Raw genomic sequence first — 10757 nt, forward strand, 5'->3', positions numbered from 1 at the left:
GGTTGAGACTGGTGTTTTGCTATTTAATGAAGCTGCCATTTGAGGACTTCTGAGGCACCTGTTTCTCAAACTAGGCACTCTAATGTACTTGTCCTCTTGCTCAGTTGTGGGGGCCTCCCACTCCTTCTTCTATTCTGGTTAGAGCCAGTTTGCTCTGTTCTGTGAAGGGAGTAGTACACAGAGTTGTACGAGATCTTCAGTTTCTTGGCAATTTCTCGCATGGAATAGCCTTAATTTCTCAGAACACGAGTTTCAGAAGAAAGTTCTTTGTTTCTGGCCATTTTGAGCCTGTAATCGAACCCACACATGCTGATGCTCCAGATACTCAATTAGACTAAAGAAGGTCAGTTTTATTGCTTATTTTATCAGTACAACAGTTTTCAGCTGGGCTAACATAATTGCAAAAGGGTTTTCTAATGATCAATTAGCTAACACAACGTGTCATTCGAACACAGGAGTGATGGTTGCTGATAATGGGCCTCTGCATGTCTATGTAGATATCCATTAAAAATCAGCCGTTTCGAGCTACAATAGTCATTTTCAACATTAACAATGTCTACACTGTATTTCTGATCAATTTTATGTTATTTTAATGGACAAAAAAATGTGCTTTTCTTTCAAAAACAAGGATATGTCTAACTGACCCCAAACTTTTGAATGGTAGTATATATATATAATTTTTTGGTCGAGGCCACCTAGTGGCTGGGGGCCCTAAGCAACCACTTATGTCTGGAGCCGGCATGTGTGTGTTTTTGACTGTGTGTGCTTGCATACAGTATATAATCTCCCTCTCTCTCTCTCTACCCATCTCTGTCTCTCCCTCCTTCTCTCTATTCCTCTTTGTCTCTACCTCCAACTGTGTCTCTCTCTCTCCCTCCATCTCTATATTCCTCTCTCCCTCTCTCTATCCATCTGTCTCTCTCTCTCTCCCTCCAACTATGTCTCTCCCTCTCTCTGTCTCTCCCTCTCTCTATCCATCTGTCTCTCTCGCTCTCTCTCTCTGTCTTTCCCGCTCTCGCTCTATCTCTCCCTCACTCTCTGTCTCTCCCTCTCTCTATCCCTCTCTGCTTCTCCTTCCCTCTATCCCTCCCTCTCTATCTCTCCCTCACTCTCTGTCTCAACCTCTCTCTATCCCTCTCTGTTTCTCCTTCCCTCTATCCCTCCATCTCTGTCTCTCCCACTCTCTATCTATCCCTCCATCTCTTCCTCTCTCTATCTCTCCCTCACTCTGTCTCTCCCTCACGCTCTGTCTCTCTCTCTCTCTCTCTGTCTTTCCCACTCTCGCTCTATCCCTCCCTCTCTATCTCTCCCTCACTCTCTGTCTCTCCCTCTCTCTATCCCTCTCTGCTTCTCCTTCCCTCTATCCCTCCCTCTCTATCTCTCCCTCACTCTCTGTCTCTCCCTCTCTCTATCCCTCTCTGTTTCTCCTTCCCTCTATCCCTCCATCTCTGTCTCTTTCTCTCTCTATCTATCCGTCCATCTCTCCCTCTCTCTATCTCTCCCTCACGCTCTGTCTCTCTCTCTCTCTCTCTGTCTTTCCCGCTCTCGCTCTATCCCTCCCTCTCTATCTCTCCCTCACTCTCTGTCTCTCCCTCTCTCTATCCCTCTCTGTTTCTCCTTCCCTCTATCCCTCACTCTCTGTCTCTCCCTCACTCTCTGTCTCTCCTTCTCTCCCTCACTCTCTGTCTCTCCCTCTCTCTATCCCTCTCTGTTTCTCCTTCCCTCTATCCCTCACTCTCTGTCTCTCCCTCTCTCTCCCTCACTCTCTGTCTCTCCTTCTCTCCCTCACTCTCTGTTTCTCCCCCTCTCTATCCCTCTCTGTTTCTCCTTCCCTCTATCCCTCCCTCTCTGCTTCTCCTTCCCTCTATCCCTCCATCTCTGTCTCTCCCTCTCTATATCCCTCCCTCTGTTTCTCGCTCTCTCTATGCCTCCCTCTCTGTCTCGCCCTCTCTCTATCCCTCTCTGTCTCTCCCTCATCCATATTCATCCAGCATGTCTTCCTCTCCCCATGTCAACCACAGCATGGCGTTAATACACCAATTAGCCCTGAGAAGAGATAATGGACTATTTCATATTGCAATGGAGGGAGGGAGGGAGGGAGGGAGGGAGGGAGGGAGGGAGGGAGGGAGGGAGGGAGGGAGGGAGGGAGGGAGGGAGGGAGGGAGGGAGGGAGGGAGGGAGGGAGGAGGGAGGGAGGGAGGGGGAGGGAGGGAGGGAGGGGTCTCTCTTTATGGACGTGGCCTGTGAAAACGCTGTAACGTAGTAGCGTTTGTTGTGAAGATCCAGCCAATGGACGGTGGGTGCGCGATGAGAAAAGAGCATCAGCGGTCACGGGGGTGTGGGATGAAAGGTGTGGGTGTTACACCAACACTTTGGTGGTTAATGAAACCATAAGCCTGTTTGGCTTTGTCCTGCTGCTCACAGTGGTGGTCCAGCCTTTCACAGCCCATTCAAATGCCACGCACTTGTTCCCTACGAAGAACAAGTAATACAGAACTATTCATAATGCAGTGCTTTTGGGGGGATAAAAATGACAAGGTGACATAAAAAGTTTAAACATTTAACAAGTGTTGCTGTTCATCTAATCCTGAAAAACGAATAAACAGACAGAAAACAGCATACAAAACAAGAAAATATGTATATGTATGTTGCTAGTAACACTGTAAAAACACTGTGATACCATTTTATTACATAGTAACATAGTAACACTACTATGGAATGATAAATAGTAGTATAAGCATGGTACTGTAATTGCATTTGAAATGGATTCAAGCTGGTTTTTATTACACAATAAAGCAGAGGTACTCAAAGTTGAGGTCACGACTCCACACAGGGGAAGTGCAGTAGGGTCACGACTCCACACAGGGGAAGTGCAGTAGGGTCACGACTCCACACAGGGGAAGTGCAGTAGGGTCACGACTCCACACAGGGGAAGTGCAGTAGGGTCACGACTCCACACAGGGGAAGTGCAGTAGGGTCACGACTCCACACAGGGGAAGTGCAGTAGGGTCACGACTCCACACAGGGGAAGTGCAGTAGGGTCACAAGTGCATTTAAAAAAAAATATTTCATGGGACAATATACCAAAAACAAATGCTTTTGAGAAAGATAAATTGAAAAATACAACTTTATTAAGTAAATGTATTTATTTGTTCTCTTAATTTTGATAAGTGTTGTAGAAATCTAGGCTAATGAATTCAAGCTTATTTGTTGATAATAAAATCAAAATGTAGAGGTTTTAAGGTTGTTTCATTAGATGTTAAATGTGGTATGGGATGGACTGCCAGAAATTCTGTCCAAACAAAATGGGGTCCCCAGAAATTCTGGTGATAAAAAGGGGGTCCCCGCTGAAAAACGTTTGTATACCACGGCAATAGAGTGACCATTTGTGTCATTATGCAATGTTCCTTATTTTGTAATAACAAAAAGCTCACTCCAATTTAATATAAATTGACACAATTAAAAATTTGACAATTGCATTGCTATCTACAGTACCTTATATCAAAGTATGTCATAAATAGAATGATTAGAATGAAGTTCCCTTTTCAAGTCATTGAGGCCATGACGGTGCTGTTCTAGCAATGCTATTTCTATGGACAGAACAGTGGCCCTAGCATGGAAGAGGAGGATAGTTATCATCCTGCACACCTACAGACTATAGACCAAAAGCTATTGCAATGCAATTGAATTGGAACTGAAGTTAGACCTGTTTGGCCCCTACAAATGCATGGGTTACATAATGGATCAATCCACTGTCTATTTGACAAAAAGCCTTCCTTTAGTTATTTGTATAATGTCTCAGATATGGGTCAGATTGATTCAGGTCCAAACCCACTGCTGTCAAAGTAATCCGCTCCAATTCCATCAGGTGGTTTGAAATATTCTAGAACTAATGTAATAATGTAATAATGTAATGTTACCCTTTGCAAGGAATTGTTTTCCTTTTCAGCCATGTGTCAATTGAGTAAACTATGGAGGGTGCTGCTGTAAATGAAATGGATGCAGGGTAGGTCTACTCCCACAAGAAGGTCATATTCAAACACGTTACAGTCTGTTGTTTGTTTTGTACTGTGTGAGACATCCTGAGCTGCCCGCCAGCAGTTTCATACTGTGGGTACTATCTAATGAGCGAAGACGTTTAGTAAAGCCACATGGAACCAATGCGGACATCTGTCCAGACACTGGTCTCAGAATGGAGGACCTACCAGCTGATATGAACAACAGAGAGCTATGGCATGCCACTGTCCAGCACATTGCGCCACCATGAGCAAGTAAGCAAGCGAGCCTGTAGGCTACTAATTGTCAGCAGATCACTTTAAATGAAGGCCTACTTTATAGCGGCTTTGTTATGCGATGTAATAGTTTATAGATAGTATAAGATATTTTATAAATCAGTAGTTATAACTCATTGGTTGACATTGTGATTGTAATGTTGATGTTTAACACATTTTTCTTTGATGTGGCTGATTTATAAACTATCTGAACGAGTCATGCATAGTCTACTACTAGGTCTACTAGCCTTCATAATCTCTTTATAAAGTACAGACCAAGAATGTGTTAGGCCTGTCATTGGTTTCATTTGGAACCCGGAGACAAAATAGCCTAATAGTGTAGGCTTCGGCTATTATTATACAAAAGACTTGCCGTTCCTGTTACCGTCCTGAGCGCCTTCACTAGGGAGCGGCACCACGCGGTGAAACAATACTCTTTCACCAATGCTGCTTTCCTCGGCGTCCTTCTCAACGAGGCACTCGTGTAAACGAACATACATAGCTTACCCTGTGTCCTTCTCACCTTTCCTTCGTCTTCTCTCTGCTTCATCCCATGCCACGACCATAAACCCGAACACGTAGTCTAGGATACGTAGTCTGCAAATGTATGAATAACAAGATGAGAATCACAAGTCTGAAATAACGTTTATGTTTCTGCGTGCGCGGTGGCGCCTGTCTATAGGGACCAAACGTCGACTAGGGAATCTAATTATCGCCTCGAGGACTCCACCTGAAATATAGACTTCTCGGTGGAGATTTCTAGATTTTAATAAACAACATATGCGCGACGCTGAATGCTACGCGGTGAACAGCCAGATGCGCGCATCGCCTGCCAGTCTGTCATCATAGGCAACGACATATGACATTTGCATCACAGGAAAGATGAACTAGCTAAACTTGCTTGCTTTTGTGGGGGAAAAAAATGCCATTGTGTTTGGTTATTGAAATATGAGCTACACGCTCTGCAGAACTATTAGTCGTTATTTTGTAGCCGCATGATAGCCTTTCAATTGAACATAAATTATCCAACATCCATCTTTCAATAAATAATCTTAGCCTACCCGTTGACATCGCTGAGGAAGTTCGCCTCAGCTGTGGGGCACCATCAATCTATGAATATTCGCACACAATCATTTGGAATCTTTAGTTCATTCATACAAAATGTGTGAGAATAGACTACTTGAATGTTCTTGAGTGCGTAGAAGTCCTCTGTAGGCTTCCAGCGACAGACATTTCGACATAGGCTACTGACAGAGGAGACAGAACGACTGCTATTTTCTACGTGGCATGAGTCGGTAAAGGAACCTTTGATATTTGTGTTTTGGTTCCAGGTTTGATATATCTGCATTGAGAGTCAACAATTGTGGATAGCCTATAATGGAATTTCTTAACCACCGACATTAGAACCGCATCGGTCCTTCAACACAAGGTATTTAGCCATTGAAGCCTAAAATATTTAGGAAAACATCCAAAGAGATACGTTTTGCAATGGCAAATTGAAAACGGCTTATCTACAACCATTTCAAACGGACTGCGCAGCACACATTTATGTGCTAGGCTAGAGACGTTATTGCTTATTATGGAAAACTGGGACCGCCTTTACGCGCCCAAACGAAATATTGTCTTGAAATGAGGCGAGGTCGCATTACTATTTATTCTGATACGCATATGAGTATAATTCCATGAGCATAAACATGATATGAGGGATACGCCGCCAATGTTTTTGTCATTTTTAACCGGCAGGATTTTTCCCGTTTCATTCGCAGTGGTTGTTTGAAGATAGCAGGTTATTAATTGTTTATCTTTATGCATCCGCACGAAGAAGGACCAAGAAATGACAAACGACGGATAACCAGAGGAGAAGGACACCGTGAAAAGAGGGAAAAGGAAGAATGAATGAGATATACTGAGCAACGAAGGAAGGAGATTGGAGGAATCAAGGTAGGACACGAACCAAGGTTTTTAATGTTATAACCCATGTAGTCTATTTGGGTCTACGGGATGCTGTACTGAATGTGACGGTGGAATCTGTCTGTCTGGCAGAGAGGTGGAGAGATGTGTAACGAGCTTTATTTATTGATATTTTATGCTTGGACATATGTGGAGTATGTTTACGATGCGTCAACAACAGTTGCTTCATGATTAAAACGTGTGGTTATTTTTGTGTGTACACTCGTGTTTGACTAAGCGGACATTAATAGGTCATTTATATTGGACATAATGTCTGAAGTGCAACGTGCAATGCATTACTAATTAAATTGACCATTGTTAAATTGAATTAATGTTAAGAACACTGAATGTTATTTAGCCCCAATCTCCCTGAAATTGAAAACGGTGGACTAGTCTATACAATTAGTCTATACTATATTGTACAACGTTCTGTTGATATCTATGATTATGCGCAAAATCACTTCCACGACAGCTATTTGGCTTGAATTTGACTGCCGGTGTCCGACACTGTTAATGGAAGAGGACTTGGGCCATTCACGGGCTTGACGTGTACGCAGATGACATGGGAAGAAAAGCGAGCCAGCTTCCTTAATACATTTAATGTATGAGTGAGCGATGAACTGTCGTGGTAAGCTTGCCTGGACGAATTGCCTGGCTTGCAGCGCCCTATACGAGCCCAACCACCCATGAAGAAAAAACGAGCGTATGTGAAAGAAAAATGCGATGAAGAGACAGAGGCAGCATAAGCGTTGTGATGTACTACCTCCCTCCATCTATTTCCCCATTTCCAGCAGCAGCACAGTAGCAGGTCGTCTCACGGAGAGACACCTTTTATCATTTAAGGGCTCATTGCGTGTTATACAAGAAAATCCGCATTAGAGTGCAGGAGAGCTCAAAAGTGAACTGCTCGCCCGTCCCCAATGTGTGGGACTAAAGCATTAATCCCCGACCTCGTTAAACCGTAGCCCAGCCTATACACCACACACTTCATATTCCATTTGAACATATTCGCTACTGAATAGGCCTATACTTTCATAGATCTTTTTAGGGTAAGGGCACAGAGGAAATGGAAGCCTGCAACTAACATAATACAAACAACATAATTGAAACAGCCACTCAGTTTTTTCTTGCCTACATCAGCACATGCCAAAATTAGTTTTGGACTGGTACATTTTCTGGATCTTAATGTCCACTCCACACATATGCAGAGAAGTAGCAGGTATTGTACCATTCTTTCAAAAGGCCCATAACAGGCTCACTGGAATTCAAATCCCTTTACATTAAAGTGGTTATTTTGTGCATTCAATAAGCCTCTGGCATCCTAGAAATGGTTGAAAGCCAAACATTCTCTCTGCTTGAAGACAAGACAGAAGGATTTATGTGTCTCTGTCTGCGTGTCACATCACCATCAGAAAAATGATTATTGGATTTCAGTGGGATGATTAATAGTCAGGCATTAGCATGGTATTAATGATACCCCATGTTGTAATATGGTGGTAATCGGAAGTGGATTTATATCACTGAAATCATTTCGATAGCGTTTTGTAGGTTGACGTAATAGAAGCCATACATAATATGTGAAGAGTCAAATATTCACATGTACTGAAGAAATCATTTGCATCCAAACCTACATGAAAATAAAGCCATGTTTATATTCAATCCATATTCTAGCTCTTACACACGCACACACACACACCAATTGTTCATACAAATAACACTAGTGGCTCCTGCGGTCCTCTCCATATTTCCCTAGCAACGTCCACCCTGTTCAGTATATGAATTGGTTCATCCCCCAAAGCTACTCATAAGGCTGACTAAATGGATATGCTAATACAAACTAAGTCAAGAGACGCTGATACAAATTCCTCCACAAACAACCCAGGACACAACACAGTGCCCTGTGGAACACCTGCTGCATCGTATAGTCCATTGAACTGCTATTCATCATTTACAAAAATGGCACATACAGGGCCTTCAGAAACTATTCATACCCCTTGACCTATTCCACATTTTGTTGTGTTACAGACTGAATCCACACATAATACCCCATAATGACAAAGTGAAAACATGGTTTTAGACATTTTTGTAAATGCATTGAAAATTAAATACAGAAATATCTCATTTGCAAAAGTATACACACCCCTAAATCAATACTTTGTAAAAGCACCTTTAGTAGTGATTACATCTGTGAGTGTTTCTGGGTACGTTTCTACGAGCTTTGCACACCTGGATTGTACAATATTTGTACATCATTCTTAAAAAATTATTCAAGCTCTATCAAGTTGTTTGTTGATAGCTAGGCAGCCATTTTCTAGTTGTGTCACTGCTCGACTGAGGGACATTACAGATAATTGTATGTGTGGGGTACAGAGATGAGGTAATAAACAGTTATTGCACACAGAGTGAGTCCATGCAACTTATTATGTAACTTGTTTAGCACATTTTTACTCTTGAACTTATTTAGTCTTGCCATAACAAAGGGGTTGACTAGTTATTGACTCAAGAGTTTTTAGCTTTTCATTTGTAAACATTTCTAAAAACATAATTCTACTTTGACATTATTGGGTATTGTGTGTAGGCCAGTGACACGACATTTTAATTGAATCCATTTTAAATTCAGGCTGTTACACTACAACATGTAATATTCCATAAAAGAAGCAAAAACGTCAATTTGAGTCTGTAGCCTGAATTCACGATCAGCCAGCCTGCTCCGGTCCATTCCATTGCATTAGGTTGAGGGGTTCACTGATGGATACAGACAGACTGCGTAGCACCATGCATTTTTCATAGTGTGTTGTGCAGTGCTGCTGTACAACTGCCTCTCATGTGATGTGCATAGGCACTGGCTAGTAATCTTTATACATTTTTAGATAACGCCACACGTGTCTATGCAAGGATGGGTTTCTTCTCCCTCGTCTGACCTACAATCTGACTATCTATCATGTGCTGTATTTTACATCTCTCATTGTTTTCTGTCTCTCTCTACTTTTTCTGTCTCTCTTTGTCTCTCTCTGTCTCTCTCACTCTCTGCTTTCTCTCTCTGCTTTCTCTCTCTGCTTGCTTTCTCTCTCTGCTTGCTTTCTCTCTCTCTCTCTCGCTCTCTCTCTCTCTCTCTCTCATCCTCCTCTCCCACTGGTCAGGGTGTTTACCTGCTGTTGGCAGCTTGTGCTGGCTGGTTATTTACCAGCTGTGTAGAGTGATAAGGTTTCTTCTGACAGGGAAAGCCATTATGATTCTAATGACAGTTATTGTGGCGGATCGGAGGCAGAGTTGATTGGCAACTTTAAAACAGCTGTCGCCGAAAGTAATTATTGTAATTGATTGTGCCCTATAATGTTTGTTTTTTTCCAAAATTGCATCTGTAATTAGTTTTTCTTATTTTTGTATTTGACAAGATGACACTTTGCAGGGTGGAGGTGTTAATGCATGTTTCTGAGTGATTGGACAGAAGAAGAGGAGAGAGAGAGTTGGTGAGCGGAAGAGAGAGAGAGAGAGTTGGTGAGCAGAGGAGAGAGAGAGAGAGAGAGGTACACAATGGGCAACAAGCAGAAATTGTCTGGGTTGTTGTGCGGAGGCACAAAGGCGACGGGAACAGGGCGTCCCAGTCAAGGCTGTTCAGGGCTGGAGCTCAGTCAGGGCCTTTGTGTTGTGAAGTGTTGCTGGGTGAATGTGTCTCTGAATGTAGCAGCCTGTAACTGCAGCATCCCAGGGCCACTGCCTTTACGAGTCACACAGGCCCTCCTACATCTGGAACAGGGCGTCCCAGTCAAGGCTGTTCAGGGCTGGAGCTCAGTCAGGGCCTTTGTGTTGTGAAGTGTTGCTGGGTGAATGTGTCTCTGAATGTAGCAGCCTGTAACTGCAGCATCCCAGGGCCACTGCCTTTACGAGTCACACAGGCCCTCCTACATCTGGAACAGGGCGTCCCAGTCAAGGCTGTTCAGGGCTGGAGCTCAGTCAGGGCCTTTGTGTTGTGAAGTGTTGCTGGGTGAATGTGTCTCTGAATGTAGCAGCCTGTAACTGCAGCATCCCAGGGCCACTGCCTTTACGAGTCACACAGGCCCTCCTACATCTGGAACAGGGCGTCCCAGTCAAGGCTGTTCAGGGCTGGAGCTCAGTCAGGGCCTTTGTGTTGTGAAGTGTTGCTGGGTGAATGTGTCTCTGAATGTAGCAGCCTGTAACTGCAGCATCCCAGGGCCACTGCCTTTCCGAGTCACACAGGCCCTCCTACATCTGGAACAGGGCGTCCCAGTCAAGGCTGTTCAGGGCTGGAGCTCAGTCAGGGCCTTTGTGTTGTGAAGTGTTGCTGGGTGAATGTGTCTCTGAATGTAGCAGCCTGTAACTGCAGCATCCCAGGGCCACTGCCTTTACGAGTCACACAGGCCCTCCTACATCTGGAACAGGGGCGAGGGCTGGGAGGGGGGATTAAACCTCACCCCATCATCCATCTATCCTGCACATCCTTGAGCCACCCTCATTTATAACATGAGCAGAGAGCATCAGTCAGGAGGACTGTTTTTCATACATGGAGTGGGCTGT

At 43.8% G+C, this 10757-nt stretch overlaps 1 protein-coding gene across 1 annotated transcript in view; it reads left to right on the forward strand.

The window, feature by feature from the left end:
• The first annotated feature begins 5888 nt into the window (after positions 1-5888).
• LOC135555267 (adhesion G protein-coupled receptor L1-like) overlaps positions 5889-10757 on the forward strand; it is a 242721-nt gene continuing 237852 nt past the window's right edge. Inside the window, exon 1 of the mRNA XM_064987580.1 lies at positions 5889-6212. The gene's annotated coding sequence lies outside the window, so the exon portion shown is untranslated. The remainder of the gene's footprint in view (positions 6213-10757) is intronic.

The sequence above is a fragment of the Oncorhynchus masou genome, chromosome 15 (genome assembly GCF_036934945.1).
Source record: "Oncorhynchus masou masou isolate Uvic2021 chromosome 15, UVic_Omas_1.1, whole genome shotgun sequence".
Lineage (NCBI taxonomy): Eukaryota > Metazoa > Chordata > Actinopteri > Salmoniformes > Salmonidae > Oncorhynchus > Oncorhynchus masou.